Source organism: Pongo abelii, chromosome 4, assembly GCF_028885655.2.
Source record: "Pongo abelii isolate AG06213 chromosome 4, NHGRI_mPonAbe1-v2.0_pri, whole genome shotgun sequence".
Lineage (NCBI taxonomy): Eukaryota > Metazoa > Chordata > Mammalia > Primates > Hominidae > Pongo > Pongo abelii.
Genome location: NC_071989.2, coordinates 116799290 through 116816741, shown reverse-complemented (window position 1 = coordinate 116816741; position 17452 = coordinate 116799290). Strand labels below are relative to the sequence as shown.

General features: G+C 36.0%; 1 protein-coding gene across 28 annotated transcripts in view; it reads right to left on the bottom strand.

Moving 5' to 3' along the window:
• FER (FER tyrosine kinase) overlaps positions 1 to 17452 on the bottom strand; it is a 450919-nt gene that overhangs the window by 373760 nt on the left and 59707 nt on the right. Inside the window, exon 1 of one of the 28 annotated variants that reach the window (XM_054556496.2) lies at positions 4311 to 4628. The exons of the other annotated variants lie outside the window; for them this stretch is intronic. The gene's annotated coding sequence lies outside the window, so the exon portion shown is untranslated. Of the gene's footprint in view, positions 1 to 4310; positions 4629 to 17452 lie in introns of those variants that run through there. 28 annotated transcript variants of the gene reach the window in all.

Below are 17452 nucleotides of genomic sequence, written 5' to 3'. Positions count from 1 at the left end.
ATATTCAATGGTAAAAAACTGATAGCTTTTCCTCTAAAATCGGAAAAAAGAAAAGGATGCTCACTCTCGCAACTTCTATTTAATGGCATACTAAAAGTCCTAGCCAGAGCAATTAGGCAATGAAAAGAAATTTTAAAAATCCAAATCAGAAAGAAAAGTATGACTGTCTACAATAGACAGGATCTTGTATGTAGAAAACTCTGACTCTCCAATTTTAAAAAACTTGTCAGAATTAATAAGTGAATTCTGTAAAATTGTAGGATTAAAAAATCAGCATGTAAAGATCAATAACATTTCTTTTTCTTTTTTCTTTTTTAAAATTTATTTCTTTTCCTGCCAGGAGTATAAAAACAATCAGTAACATTTCTATATAGTAACAACAAACTATCCAAAAAAGAAATTAGGAAAACACTCCCAAATTAGCATCAAAAATAATACAATACACAGGAATAAATTTAACCAAGGAAGTGAAAGATCTTTGCACTGAAAACTATAAGATATTGATGAAAGAAGTTGAAGAAGGCACAGATAAATGGAAAATATGCTTATGTTCATGAATTGAAAGAACGATCATCATTAAAATATCCATAACACCCAAAACAATCTACAGATTGAAAACAATTCTATCAAAATTCCTAATTAAAATTTCAATGATAAAAAATGACATTAGAATTTTGAAATAGAAAAAAAAATCCTAAACTTCTTATGGAGCCATAAAATACCCTGAAAGCTTAAAGCAATCTTTACAAAGAACAAAGCTGGAGGCATCATACTTCCTTGTTCCAAACTATATTTCCAAAGGTGTATTAATCAAAATAATATAATACTAGCATAAAAACAGATACATGGGCCAATGGAAGAATAGAGGGAGCACAGAAAAATAAACCCATACATATACAATCAACTCATCTTTGACAAGGGTGATAGTCTCTTCAATAAACAATGTTGGGAAAACTGGATATCCACATGTAAGAGAATGAAACTGGATCCCTATCTTAGACCATACACAAAAATCAACTCAAAAAGAACTAAAGACTTAAATATAAGACCTGAATCCATACAACTCCTAGAAGAAAAAAATAAAGGAAAAGTTCCTTGACATTGCTGTTGGCAATGATTTTTTGAAGATGACACCAAAAGCACAGACAACAAAAGCGAAATTAAACAAGTGAGACTACACCAAACTAAAAAGCTTCTACACAGCAAAGGAAATAACCAAATAAAAAGGCAATCTAAAGAATGGAAAAAAATATTTGCAAATTATATATCTAATAAGGGAACTGATAACAAATACGTAAGGAACTAACACAACTCAACAGCACACAGAAAAAAATAGCTCAGTTTTCAAAATCTGCAAAGGACCTGAGCAGATATTTTTCCAAAGAAGATACACAAATGACCAAAAGATACACGAAAAGGTGCTCAGTATCACTAATCATCAGGTAACTACAAATCAAAACCACAATGACATATCACCTCACACCTATTAAGATGGCTATTATAAAAAAGGCAAAAGATAAGTGTTGGCAAATATGTGAAGAAAAGGAGCACTATACACTGTTGGTGGAAATGTAAATTAGGACACCCATTATGTAAAACATATCGAGATTCCTCAAAAAATTAAAAATAGAACTGTTATATGATCTAACAAGCCCTCTTCTGGTTACATATCCAAAGAAAACAAAATCAATATAACAAAAAGATACCTGTACTCTCATGTTCATTGTCATATTGCTACAGCTTGCATATTATTTGTTTGTCCCCACCAAAACTCATGTTAAAGTTTGATCCCCAGGCCAGGCACAGTGGTTCATGCCTGTAATCCCAGCACTTTGGGAGGCCAAGGGGGGCAGATCACTTAAGGTCAGAAGTCCGAGCCTGGCCATCATAGTGAAATCCTGTCTCTACTAAAAATACAAAAATTAGCTGGCCATGGTGGCAGGCCACCTGTAATCCCAGCTCCTCAGGAGGCTGAGGCAGGAGAATCACTTAAACCCAAGAGGCAGAGGCTGCAGTGAGCCAAGATGGCGCCACTGCATTCCAGCCTAGGTGACAGAATGAGACTCTGCCTCAATAAAAAAATAAAAAATAAAATAAAATAAAATATAAAATAAAATAAAAAATAAAATAAAATAAAATAAAATTTGATCCCCAATGTGGTGGTATTGGTAGGTAGGGCCTAATGGAAGGTGTTTGGGTCATGAGGGCTGCTACTATGTGGGTGGCTTGGTGCCATTCTCAGAATAGTGAGTTCTCACTCTGGCAAGACTGGATTAGCTCTTGTAGCAATGGATTAGTTCCCACAAAAGTGGACTGCTATAAAGTCCCTGGATTTTCTCTCTTTGCATATGTCCACTTCCCTTTATTTTTCTCCCTGTGTTATGACACAGCACAATAGTTCTCACCGGAAGCCAGGGTGATGACCTTGAACTTCCCAGCCTACAGAACTATAAGCTAAATAAACCTCTTTCTTTATAAAATGCCCAATATCAGGAATTCTATTATAGCAACAGAACTTGGACTAGGATAGGCATTATTCATAATAGGCAAGATATAGGAACAACCCTCAACAGATGAATGGACAAAGAAATTATAGTAAATAAAATGTGTGTGTATACACATATATAATGGAATATTATTCAATCATAAAAAAGAAGGAAATCCTGCCATTTTTGAGAACAGGGATTAATCTAGAGGGCATTATGTTAAGTGAAAAAGCCAGGCATAAAAAGACAAATATTGCATGATCTCACCCATATGTGGAATTTTAAAAAGTCAAATTCAGAAAAAGAGAATAGAATGATGATTGCCAGGGGATAGGTGTGAAGAAAATGGGGAGATTTTGGTCAAAGGGAACAAAGTTTCAGTTATGCAGGATTAATAAGTCCTGAAGATCTAATGTACACCATGATAACTAGAGTTAATAATAATTTATTACATACTTTGAATTTGCTAAGAGAGTATGTATCTTAAGTGTTCTCCTCATGAAAAGAAATAACAACTATGTGAGGTGACAGATAATTAACTTGATTGTGGTAATCATTATACAATATATATCAAAATATTACAAGGTATACCATAAACACATATAATTTTTCTAAAAAAATAAAATAATTATATATAGAATTTAATAACAAAAATAATATGTGTGTACTTAGAAACCTCTAAGGAGACAGAGGGAGAGACAAGGAAAGTATTCAAAGAATAATGGCTAAAATTTTTCAAAATTGGATGAAAAATAAATACAGATCAAAGAAGCTCAATGAACCCAAGCACAAGAAGCATGAAAAAGGCAAGACTACCACTACCATATTTGTGTCAGCCTTGGGATATTAAAATTTTCATAATGCTAATATAATAATTTTCAAAAACTGTTTACATATATGAAACTCCTTCAACGGTATAACTCATTGCAATGAGTTCTTGGATATCTTCATTTTTCTTATAACGTTTAAAAATTTTCCCCTATAAATACAGCAGGAATTGACGAGTGTCTTTCCCTGGATCATTTATGTCTTGGTGTCCAGATGTATAAGCATGTTCCTATCTGGTGAAGGTTTTTAAAGAACCAAAGGACTAAGGTTACTTGATAAATCAGAGGAAGGTGAATCATCTGAGTTAAGTATGACCTTCAATGTCAGCAGAATTTCACTTTCTCTTGGTTAAAGCCTTTCTAACAATAGAAAGGTTGAAACTTTTAAGACCATGTTATTTTTTTGAGACGGAGTCTCACTCTATCACCCAGGCTGGAGTACAGTGGAGCAATCCTGGCTCACTGCACTTTCCACCTCCTGGGTTCAAGTGATTCTCTTGCCTCAACCTCCCGAGTAGCTGGGATTACAGGCATGTGCCACCATGCTTGGCTAATTTTTGTATTTTTAGTAGAGACAGGGTTTCACCATGTTGGCCAGGCTGGTCCCAAGTGATTCGCCCACCTTGGCCTCCCAAAGTGCTGGGACTACAGGCGTGAGCCACTGCACCTGACCTAAGACTCTGTTATTTCAAGTATTTCAGATTCTCAGATCATCAAACACTAATATAATAACCAAAATGAATCCAAATAAAAGCAAAAATAATATGTGGACAAAGATTAATTAAATATTTTTAAATAAAATCAATATAATCAAATTAAATAATTGGTTTCTAATGACTGGTACCAAAGATGCTGAGCTGCATTAGCTCAGTCACGGTCCAGTCTCAAAAGTTAGAGAACCACATGACTACCAGGATATTACTACTGGTATTAAAAAAGTAAATCTAAGTATCTAAACACAGATCAGGCCAGAAAAGAAATTAAGAAATTATACTACCTTTTCTTTCCCAATACTTTTCCAGCTTCTTGGTGCTCCTCAATTGCTTTTATTCCTCTTGGACTTAAGGGCCACCTTTCTTGTTCTTCTTCTGAAGAACAGTAACCAGAAAAATAACTGGCCATAGTCACCTTTATTCTTCAGAAGTAAATCGCCTAACCTCAGCAGTTTTCTCCTACCAAAAATTATGTATTGAATAAAATACCTTCACAGTCCCTTTCAGTTCCAGCATCCTGTGATCTTTTCCTATTTATTAATAGCTACTTCCTTATTTAGTGCCATCCTCACAAACTCCTTGACTTTTATAGCTCACGTCCAGAGAAGATTCCTTTGTTGATCCAGCTCTAGTAGAGGACTGTTAAAACAATAATGGCCTATTTGGAAATTTTAAAGAGAAGAATGAACTATAGTTAGGATTCTGGGAGATTTTTATCTCTTCTTTAGCTTCTTTTTTTTATATTCCTGCTCTCCACTCTTTCCCATTCCCTTTCCATGTCCTAGACAAGCTGTTCTGTTATTTTCTATTTCCTGTAGTTCCAGATTATCCTTCATTGGCCCCATCAGCTCAATATTTTTTAAAAAAACAAAGTCCTCTCTTTCCTCCTCCAACCCAATCAACCTTTTCATCTACTGCCTTATCTATCTTTTTTCAAACTCCTCAAATAGACTTCTGGAGGAAAAAAATTAAAACTCAGTTCTTACTCCCAGAAGGTATAAACTAATCTATATACTCAAGACACTTCCTTCTTCTGAATCTCTATTTAAAAAAATGCTTTTTTTCTCTCTTACATAGAATGAACAGGTGGAATTGATGGTCTCCATTAGTTCTTTCCAACCCGACTCCTATTAAAGCTAACTTTGCTTATCTAAATGAGAGAGAGGCTCTCTGCCTCTTTTACGTACTGGGGCTGCACTTATTAATATTACCAACCTCTTGCACACTCGCAGGCCTTCTCTTATTTACTCCTTTTATCAACACTATGAAGAAAATATCTTCATCTTATAAAGGTGGAGTTTGAATGTCAGATAAATTAATCTGCCTAAAGTCACACACCTAAATAATGGAAGAGCTCACATTCAAATACAAAACTAATTCTTAATGTGTTACACCTGACACAACCTGATGCTTGGAGGGAGCAGTGTGGGAACCTAAAGGTCTTAATATCTAAAAACTACTTTAAGAATAACTACCTAGCCAGGTGCAGTGGGACATGCCTATAATCCCAGCACTTTGGAATTACAGGCTGAGGCAGGAGGATCACTTGAGCCCAAAAGTTCAAGATGAGCATAGGCAAAAGAGTCAGATCCCGGCTCTAAAAATTAAAAAAACAAAAAAAATAGCTGAGCATGGTGGTGCACACCTGCAGTCCCTGCTACTCGGGAGGCTGAGGTGAGAGGATCACTTAAGCCTAGGAGTTAAAGGCTACAGTGAGCTATGAGCACACCACTGCACTCCAGCCTAAGGGACAGAGCTAGACCCTGTTTCTAAAAATAAAAAAGAATAACTATCTAGGTTAAAATAAGGACAATATTTTTAAACTGATTATGAATTACATAGTAATCTTTAATTTCTGTTTAGTACTTAACCATTAAATTAGAAGTGAAGAGCCATAAGGAAAAGCTATCTACTCCTTTAGGCTACCTACTTTGTAGTATGAGCACATCTAAAAAGAAGTCCTTCTAGGGCAAGATTAGTGAGTCACTCTTGATGACATGCTCTGTGAGAAGCTATGGATATGAAAATGAAAGAGGCCTCTCACTGTAACTGCCTTTCTAACTAAAGTAGTGACCCATCTCTCAAATCTCCCTAAACAGAACAATTAAATAAAATTATCATCTAACCGCCCCAATATCTCACTGGATAATTAGAAATAGGACTACTTTAACACAGTGAAAAAGACAGCACACATTTCCCAATGCCCCAGGAAAACAAATTATTAATTTGGGATTTTAAAATTTTAGAACATTTTTCAGAATTCTGAGTTGTATATTAATATTAATATTATTAAAAATATTGCTTTTACCTGAAATGTAAAATGTGATTTCAAAAGATTTATTCTTTTTATCTCTTTTTTTTTTTTTGGAGAAAGTCTTGCTCTGTCACCCAGGTTAGAGTGCAGTGGCACAATCATGGCTCACAGAAGCCTTGACTTCCCGGGCTTAGGTGATTCTCCCACCTCAGCATCGTGAGCAGCTGGGACCACAGGCACACACCTCACACCACCATGCCCAACTAATTTTCTTTTTGTATTTTTTGTAGAGATGGGATTTCACCATGATGCCCAGGCTGGTCTAGAACTCCTGGACTCAAGCAATCCACCCGCCTTGGCCTCCCAAAGTGCTAATATTACAGGCATGAGCTACCGCATATGGCCAATTTTCTAAATTCTTAAATGTGATTCTTTGGCAGTGTTGTTTTGTGACCAAAAATAAAATGGTTCCTAGAAATAAACACATCACCTATTTCATAATAAAAAGGATAATGATAATTCAATTTACAGAAATTTTATTCTCATCTACCCCAAAAAAGAGATCATTGCATACATTAAATAGCATCTCAGGCTTCTAAAATAATTAACATAAACCCTACAATGCCTATTTTATGCTTAGGAAGCCTATAGAGGTAAATAGTACCAGTTATACTAAGATAAATACATGATATAAAGAAAGTAAACTCTGCATGCAACTTTTGAAAAAGAGAAAACTACATATAAGGGGAAAATATATATCTTTTAGAAATGCATATTAGTCCTTTCTTGCCCTCTAAATATGAACTAACAGCTGTGTAGTGAGGTAAATCAGTATTCCATAAACAGGTAGTAATTTAAGTGTTCTGAGTTTATTATACCAAAAGTATTTATTCTACAACACTGGATTAAAGAACAAACTACTACTGGAGGTATTATACTAAAACATTGAAAATAAATCAACAAGATGACTCAAGCTTGAAAAATACCTAAATAGTAGTTGTTATAAATAGCTTTTCACTGCAGACTACACCTCCAACTACTTGTTTGCTTTCTTTTTGCTTGAATTTTTTTTAAATGCAATATAAAAATTCCATGAAGAATGCATAGTCTGTACACTACACAATAACTCAAAACAAATGGTTCTGTTAAACAACAGTTTTTATTGTGAGTTTGCCCATTACATAAGAAGAATGTTTTTGGAGTCTCTGTGTCTTTATGGAATATAGAAATCCAGAAGATAACTCCTTAAATTCCCCTAAAGCTGAAGTTTTCAAAGATTCAATCGCAAGTTCAAAGGAAATTTTAGATACTTCCCATTCATAAGAGCCTCTTTTCATTTTCTTCAAAGCTTCATGGTTTCCCTGGACTAGTGGTTCACAACTGTGGCTGCAATAAGAAGCAACTGAAAGCTTTTTCTTTTCTTTTCTTTTTTTTTTTTTTTTTTTTGAGACAGTGTCTTGCTCTGTTGCCCAGGATGGAGTGCAGTGGCATGATCTTTGCTAACTGCAACCTCTGCCTCCTGGGCTAAAGTGATCCTCCTACCTCAGCTTCCCAAGTAGCTGGGACTACAGGACCAGGCCACCATGCTCAGCTAATTTTCTTTTATTTTTGGTAGAGATGGGATTTTGCCATGTTGCCCAGGCTGATCTTGAACTCCTGCACTCAAGTGATCTGCCCATCTCAGCCTCCCAGAGTGCTGGATTACAGGCGTGAGCCACCATGCCCAGCCCAACAACTGCAAACTTTTTAAAAATACCAATTCTTGGCTCTAAGGCCATAGATTCTTATTTAACAGGCTTTGGGTGGGGTCTATACAGCAGTAATTTAAAGCTCCACAACTAATTCTAATGTATAAGTTCTCCTGTAACAAAATATTTTTGTGCCTATTAACCATGAGATTGTACAAAAATTACAAAATAAAAACCACAGGGCTTATGGACAAATGGGGTTAAAGGCATAATACTCAAGAAACTAATCAGGGACACATTTTGTAAAAACAGAAACCTAACAGAGAAAACTTTGCATAGTTTTACACATATTAAATGTTAAGAAGCACATGACTACTATATTAACATGGCACTTCATTTTGAAAAGACCTGAAGTTTGCTTGTCAAAGTCGATTTCAGAAAGGTTGCAACTTGCGAATTCTGTAAAGGGGAGAGTTATTCAAAATTTGACAGAAAGTTGAAATGCCACATGTGGATGAGTGTGGCTCACAACAAAAAGGTAAACGAAGGTAGCCAGTAAAGGACTGAAGTGTGTGTCTACTATGTATTCCTACGCAGCATGGTTCAGCTAGTTATAGTTTTCTGCATTCACCTAGTGCTTCTTCAGGTTTCAGACATAAACAAATGCAAAATTAATGTTAAGCTCAAATCGTTCCTAATATGTCAATTGTGTGGCAACAAACTCATGGTTTTAATAGATTAAAGCATGTGTGTATATATGTGGTGGGGGGGGGGGGTGGCGGTGGTGTAGTTAGTTAGTTAGTTAGTTAAGACAGGGTCTTGCTATGTTACCCAGACTGGTCTTCAATTTGTGGCCTCAAGTGATCCTCTCATTAACCAAGTTTTTAAATGTTGAAATGATTTCAACCAAGATTTCAATGTTTTCAAATCTGGTGGTATAGCAGAAGTGGCTCTATAGCCAGGCTTAAAAACTACTGCTTTAAAAATATATATAGTTGAAACCCTAGTTGTACAGGCTCAAGTTACATTATATATGTATGTATTATGTGACTACTAAATAATCAGACTGATTCATCAAAAAGCATTTTTCATTACTTTTTATTCCTATGTGGTATATGTAACATTACCAATATTTCAATTCACTTCATGTTTAAAAGGTAAGGCAATACTTCCTTTTAAATACCTTGCATCATTTGAAGATTGTATTTATCACTGTACTACTTCAGAAGTTGACTGTATGCAGACAGATATAATTTTACATAAATAAGAAGACACAAAGTAAAATTCATCTTCAGCACAGAAAACAGGTCCTAACAATACAATAGCTGTTAAACATATGAAAGATGTTTAATTTCACTCTTTTTAGAGAAATATAAAATAAAAGCACCCTAGATATCATTTATTACCTATCAGAATAATAAAAATACAAAAGTCTGAGAACAAATTCTGTTACCCAGATTAAGTAGAAGCTGACATCCTCCTATGTTTCTGCTGGATATGCAAAATGATACAAGATCCACAGAGGAAATTTACAGAAATATAAATTTATATTTATATTGGCAATATATAACAAAAATATATAATATAACAGGTACATTTACATTTTGGCCTGGAAATCTCATTTCCAAAAATTCAGCGTGAAGACACCCATGTTACAAAAATACACCTATTCAAAGTTATCCATTGCAGCATTATTTGTAATTGCAAATACTGTGAAACCTAAAATTCCATATATAGTAAATTGGTTGAATGTTCAGATATTTTCTCCACTAAAAGAAACCAGGACTCCTAGGAAAAAGGGTTTATTCCAGGAATGTAGAAAGCAACATTCAAGATGAGATTGGAATATCTTCTTATGCCAAAAAGTAAACAAGTGCTCAGAGAATGAAGGAAAAATAGACACCAGGTAGTTGGGGGAAAAAGATAGCTACCTAGGTCTCCATCTCCTACTATTTCCTCCAATAGGAATACAAACAAACAAAAAAAGAAAAGAAAACCACACAAGAAACATGCCCTCAGGATTAAAGAGAGAATGTACACACTTCAAAATAACTATAAACAACAGAGGCATTCGAACCAGAGTGATTCCATCTTGAGTGAGGGCTAGGAAAAATGAGGCTGCAACTTGCTGAGCTGCATGCCCAGAAAGTTAGGTATTGCTAGCCTCTAGATGTTTATGGTTAAGGGAATGGATTGATAATGTTTACTAAACAGATCCAGACTTAGGAGTGTCCTGATACCCCGATGATATCTTGAGAACAGAAGCATTCCTAATTTTGCTTTAAAGATAATAACATCAATTCTTGCGAAATATAGTAATTAAGAAAAGTAATCCTTTATCACAAACCCTTGTAACAGATCACATCTCCCCATGATCTTTTTTTATCCTGTATATAAACAAGTATCATACCTAGGGTGGACACATTTCTCCTCTTACTTTCAGGAACACCCTACTCTGTGTATGGAGTAGCTGTACTTTCACCACTTTACTTTCTTAATAAACCTGCTTTTGCTTTGCACTGTGGACCTGTCCTGAATTATTTCTTGGGCAAGATCCAATAACCCTCCCTGGGGGTCTGAACTGGGACCCCTTTCCTGTAAAATAAATTAAAAAATGAAAAATTACCAAATCACAGGTTCATGTGATTTCTCATGTTTGTATTCTAGATAAAAAGTCACAGAAAAGATACAACAACTATTAAATAAATGAAATAAGTGACTGTGTATTGAATTCTGGATCAGAATGAAAAAATAATTGCCAAAAAAAGGACTATATTCCATATATTCACAAAACTAGAGGAAAGAATAAATATATTAAGTCAAGAGATAAAAGATATAAAAGGAATTCAAATCTAACTACTAGACATATTTATGACTTGTTCATTTTTAACATGGAAATGGCCCAATTACTTGATTTCTGTTTATTCTCTCCAATTGTTCCACCCTAAAGTATGGGTGTGGAGCAAAAGGAAAAGTTGAGTTTTGGCAGGTACAAGAAGACGAAGGAATGGTACACAGGCATAATTTAAATTTAAATATTGGCAAGAAAGGAAGTATTGTTGCCAGAAAAGGAGGAGTGAGGGAAGAAGAGACATTGCTGGAAATAAGTGATCAGGGAAAGAAAGTTAACCTCATTAATAGGGTTATGAAAGGAAGTTGGAAATAAAAATATCTGAGCTGAAAAATACAGTGAGTAAAATTAACAACAGATTAGACATTGAGTAAAAGTAAGATTAGTGAAGTAGAAGACAATAATAAAAACTAACCACAATGAAACACAGAGAATAAAGAAAAATACAGCATAGTAAACTGTAAGACAACTTTAAACAGCCAAATCCATATGTAATCAGGGTCCTGAAAGAAGATAAAAAGAAGAGGGAGAACTAAAAAACAATTTTTTAAAATAATGCCTGAAAACTTTCCAAAGTTGATGAAAACTGTAGCAGCCCAAAATCATCATTCTCAGTAAACTATCTCAAGAACAAAAAACCAAACATCGCATATTCTCACTCATAGGTGGGAATTGAACAATGAGAACACATGGACACAGGAAGGGGAACATCACACTCTGGGGACTGTTGTGGGGTGGGGGGTGGGGGGAGGGGGGAGGGATAGCATTGGGAGATATACCTAATGCTAGATGACGAGTTAGTGGGTGCAGCGCACCAGCATGGCACATGTATACATATGTAACTAACCTGCACATTGCACACACGTACCCTAAAACCTAAAGTATAATAATCGTAAATAAATAAATAAATAAATAAATAAAAAGGTCAACAAGACCCTAGCACAAAAAATGTAGAGAAAACTACATAAAGGCACATAATGAATTGCTTAACATCAGTAACAAAGGGAAAACCTTAAGTGCAGCCAGAGGGAAAAAACGTTAGGCAGAAATTTTTCATCAGAAACAACACAAGTAAGATGATAATACAGCAACATCTTTAAAATATGTAAAGAAATTGCCAAACAGGAATCTTATACATGTAAAAATTGTTTTCAAAAACAAAGGACACCATAAAGATATTTTTACACTTTCAAATCTAAAAAAAAATTTTTTTCAATATACTTGCACTATAAGAAATGTGAAAGGAAGTTCTTCAAGCAGAAAGAAAATGATACAAGCTAGAAACCTGAATCTACGTAACGAAATGAAGACTACCATACACTGTAACTCAATAAGCAAATATAAAGAATTATGTACTTATTATATAAATTATTCAAAAGATAATCAACAAAAATAATAATGTATTGTGGGATTTATAACTCACATATAATTAAAAGTTGTAACAATATAACACAAAGAACAGGTGGGAGAAACTGAAGTATACTCTTGCAAGAATATTATTATAGATGAGGTTCTACATATCACTAAAATACAGACTTATAGTAAGTTATAGATGTATACTATAGACCTTAATGCAACCATTAAAATAACACAATGAACATTTATAGGTAATAATTCAATAAAGGAGATAAAAATAGTCACATTTTAAAAATGCTCAATCCAAAAGAAACAGGAGAAAGGAATATAAGAACATAAAAAGAGCAGACAGGATAAGGAGAAAACAAACGGTAAGATGATAAATTTAAACCTAATCATATCAATAATCATATTAAATGAAATAGTCTAAACACACAAACTAAATAGCAGAGATTGTCATATTAGGAAAGAAAGCAAGACTCAACTATATGTTACTTACAAAAACCCACTTCAAATATACCAAATATATGATGAAAAAAGACATATCATGCTAACATTAGCCAAATGAAACCCAGTGTGGTTACATTAATATCAGATAGCTTAGATTTCACAACAAAGAATATTACCAGAGTTAAGGTAATTTCTCAGTGATAAAGGGCCTAATTAATAAGGAGACAATAAAAATCCTAAACATTTCCCACCCAATAAACAAGTTAATTTATTTGTCAAGAAGATATAACATTTCTAAACATTTATGCATCTAATAATAGGGAATCAAAATATAAGAAAAATGGATTAATAAATTGCAAAGAGAAACAGGCAAGTTCACAGTTATAGTGGGAGAGTTCAGCATCCCTCTCTCAACTGATGGGACAGGTAGACAAACATGAGTAAAGAAACTGTTATGTTTAATTTTATGTGTCAACTTGACTGGCTCAAAGGAACTGCAGATAGCTGGTGAAACACATCTCTGTGTGCCTTTGAGGGTGTTTCCAGAAGACATTAGCATTTGAATCAGACAACTGAGTAAAGAAGATCCACCAGGAGATTCGATGACAAGCATCATCTAATCTATTGACAGCCTAATGGAACAAAAAGGAGGAGGAAGGGCAAATTCATTCTCTCTCTTCTGGAACAGATATTCATCTCCTCCTGCCCTCAAGCATCAGAACTCTAGGTTTTTGGGCCTTCTTACTCTGGGATTTACACAGGAGGTACCTCTGGTTCTCGGGCCTTTAGACTCAGACTGAATTACAGCACTGTCTTTCCTAGTTCTCCAGCTTGCAGACAGCATATCGTGTGTCTCTTCTAGACTTCCATGATAAATCATATATATATATATGTGTGTGTGTATATATATATATATCTCCTATTGGTTCTGTTTCTCTGCAAAACCCTGACTGATACAGAAATAGAAGACTTAAACACCACTATCAACCATCTTCACTTTACTGTCATCTATAGAACACTCTAACCAACAACAGCAGAATACATACTTCTTAGCAACTGCACATGCAATATTTACCAAGACAAACTATTTTCTGGGCCATGAAACAAGTATTAATAAATTTTTAAACATTCAACTGATACAAAATAGATTCTTGAAAAACAATGAAATTAAAAATAAAATCAGTAACAAAGAGATCCATGGCAAAATATATATACATTTGAAAATTAAGTAATACAACACTGTATTTTGGGGCCCACTCCACTCCATACCCAGGCACATCTCTAGGCATCTGGAGCATCCACTCACTTGGATCAGCAGCATGACCTGCCCCACCCTTCCCATTCACAGATCTTGGTGCAGGCAGGCCCTCTCCACTTCACACCTAGGCAGATCTCCAGACATTCAGAGCACCCACTTGCCTGGTTCAGCAGCCTGGGATGCCCTATCCTTCCTGGACATAGATTGTGGGGCAGAAGGGCCCTCTCCATTCCACGGCCAGGCAGATCTCCAGGTACTTGGAGCACTTGCTCACCTGGAGAAGCAGGCTGACACACCCACCCTTCCTGTGTATAGATCATGGGGCAATAGGGCCCTCTCTGCTCCTCACCAGGGCAGGTCTCCAGGCATTCAAAGAACCTGCATGCCCGGATTGGAAGCATGAGCCACCCTACCCTTTCTGTGCAAAGATACAGGTAAAGGAGGGCCCTCTCTTCTTCACCCCCAGGCAGATCTCCAGATAGCTGAAACACCTGCTCACCTAGGTCAGCAGACTGAGTATCCAACCCTTCCTATGAAGGCACCATATTGCAGCTGGGCCCTCTCTGCTCAACACCAAAGCAGATCTCCACTGGGAGCACCTACTCTTCTAAATCAGCAACCTGACCTGCCCCACCATTCCTGTGCAGAGACTGTGGTGCTGCAGTACTCTCCATGTCTAGGCATCTGGAGTACCCACTCTCCTGAATTAGGAGTTTGGCCAACTCTCCCTCCCCGGGCAAAGAACTTGGGGCTGAGGAGGTTTCCTAGGCACACCTCTGAGCACGTGGTGGACACCCATTGGATTCTTCCTCAGTGCTGGTGCTTCTGCCTGTCACTGGGGGACAGGTAGGCAGGCCTGCCCAGTCCGGCCCCACACATCTTGCTCCCCAGCCCGGAGAGTTGAGCAGGGAACTCAGACCACTGTGCACTACATGGATCAATCAATTGCCTAAGGCAACAGAGAGCTTCTCTCAGTACGCGAGGATCAAGTATACACACCCAGCTGTGTTAGCCACAGCCACTTCTTACCTATAAGCGCTGTGTACTGGCTTATATATAAAGAAAGCCCAATACAAAAGCCCAGTATAAAACCTGCCAACTGAAGTCCATACAGCAGAGCCAAAAAGACATTACTGAACATTCTCTATAGTCACACTACCTAGGAAGGAGGGGAAAGGAAAAGAGAAATTAAAAAATAACAATAATATCACAAGAAAAGAAAGAAAAAAGAAAAATTCCTACCTGCACAAAAATAATTACAAAAATTAGAAGTGCCAGCACCTCTAGATGAGAAGGAACCAGCACAAGAATTCTGGCACCATGAAAAATGTGAATGTAGTGACACCACCAAAGGATCATACCAGCTCTCCAGCAATGAATGGTCTGTAACCAAACTGGAAACTCAGAAATGACAGATAAAGAATTTAAAGCACAGGCTTGGCATGGTGGCTCACACCTGCAATCATAGCATTTTGGGATGCCAAGGCAGGAGGATCACTTGAGCCCAGAAGTTTGAGAACAGCCTGGGCAACATGGTAATATCCCATCTCTACAAAATATACAAAAATTAGCCAGGCATGGTGGTCCACACTTGTAGTCCCAGCTACTCAGGAGGCTAAGATAGGAGGATTACTTAAGCCCAGAAGATCAAGGCTGCAGAGAGCTGTGATCATGCCACTGCACACCAGCCTGGGCAACAGAGCAAGAACCTGTCTAAAAAACAAAACAAAACAAAAAATTCAAAGCATGGAAAAGCATGTATTACAAGAATGATTAACAAGATCCAGGACAAGGATGAAATTCAATACAAAGAAACTTCAAAAGCAATCCAGGCAATGAAGGAATACATAAGCATCTTAAAGAGAAATCAGTCAGAGCTTATGGAGTTGAAAAACTCACTTAAGGAGTTCAAAAGACAACTGAAAGCTTCAGAGGAAACTTCAGAGCCTAAATACATGTCTTCAGAACTAACGCAGTCAGACAAAAATAAATAAAAAAGAATTTTTTAAAATAAACAAACTCTCTGAGAAATACGGGATTAGGTAAAGCAACCAAACCTACAAGTTACTGTCATTCCTGAGAAAGAAGGAGAAAAAGTAAACAACCTGGAAAACATATTTGAAGGAATAATTCAAAAAAAGTTTCCCTAATCTTACTGGAGAGGTAGATATCCACATACAAAAAATCCAGGTAACACCTGTGAGATGCTATACAAAATGAACAGCAACAAGACATATTGTCACAAGACTGTCCAAGGTCAAAACTAAAGAAAAAAATCTTAAAGGCAGCTGAGAAAAAGGTCAGATCACATGTGCAAAGGGAACTCTGTCAGGCTAACAGTGGACTTCTCAGCAGAAATCTTATAAGCCAGGAGAGATTAGGGGTGTACTTTCAGCCATCTTTAAGAAAAGAAATTCCAATCAAGAATTTCACAACTCACCAAACTAAGCATCATAAGTGAAGGAGGAATAAAATATTTTCCGGACAAGCAAGTGCTAAGGGAATTCTATACCAGGTCGCCTCACAAGAGATCCTTAAGGGAGTTCTAAACAAGGAAACAACAACAACGAAAATACCTGCTATCACAAAAACATGCACACAGGCCCCATAAAGGAACCACACAATACAAACTACAAAGTAATCATCTAATGACTTCACAATAGGATCAAAATCTCACATATTAATATTAATATTGAATGTAAACTGTCTAACTACTCCACTTAAAAGGCACAGAGTTGCAAGTTGGATTAAAAAAACAAACCCAACCATCTGCTGTCTTCAAGAAACCCATTCTTACATGTTGACACCCACAGGCACAGAGTAAAGGGTTTGAGAAAGATCACACAAACAGAAAACAAAAAAGAATAGTGAAGCTATTCTTATATCAGATAAAACAAATGTTGGACCAACAAAAAAAAATGGACAAGAAGCAATAATGATAATAATGATAAAGAATTTAATTCAACAAGACTTAAATTATATTTAATATATGCACCCAACATTGAAGCACCTAGATTCACAAAAAAAATACATCTAGACCTACAAAAAGACACAGACAGCCACACAACACCCCACTGATAGCATCAGACAGATCACTGAGACAGAAAATTAACAAAGAAATTCTGACCTGAAATTCAACACTTGACCAACTGGATCAATAGAAATCTAGGAAATATTCCATGTATCATACACAGAATACACATTATTCTCATCTGACATGGAACATAATCTAACATCAACCACATGCTTGGCCATAAAACAAGTCCCAGTTAATTAAAAAAAAAAAATCTAAATCATACCAACAACACTCTTGGGCCACAGTGAAATAAAAGTAGAAGTCAACACCAGGAAGATATCTCAAAACTACACAATTACATGGAAATTAAACAACTTGCTCCAAAATGACTTGTGGGTAAACAATGAAATTAAGGCAGAAATCAAAACATTATCTGAAATAAATGAAAACAGAGAAACAGCATACCAGAATCTCCGGGACGCAACAAGAGCAGTTTTCAGAGAAAAGTATATAGCACTAAACACCACCCCAAAAAGGTAGAAAGATCTCAAAT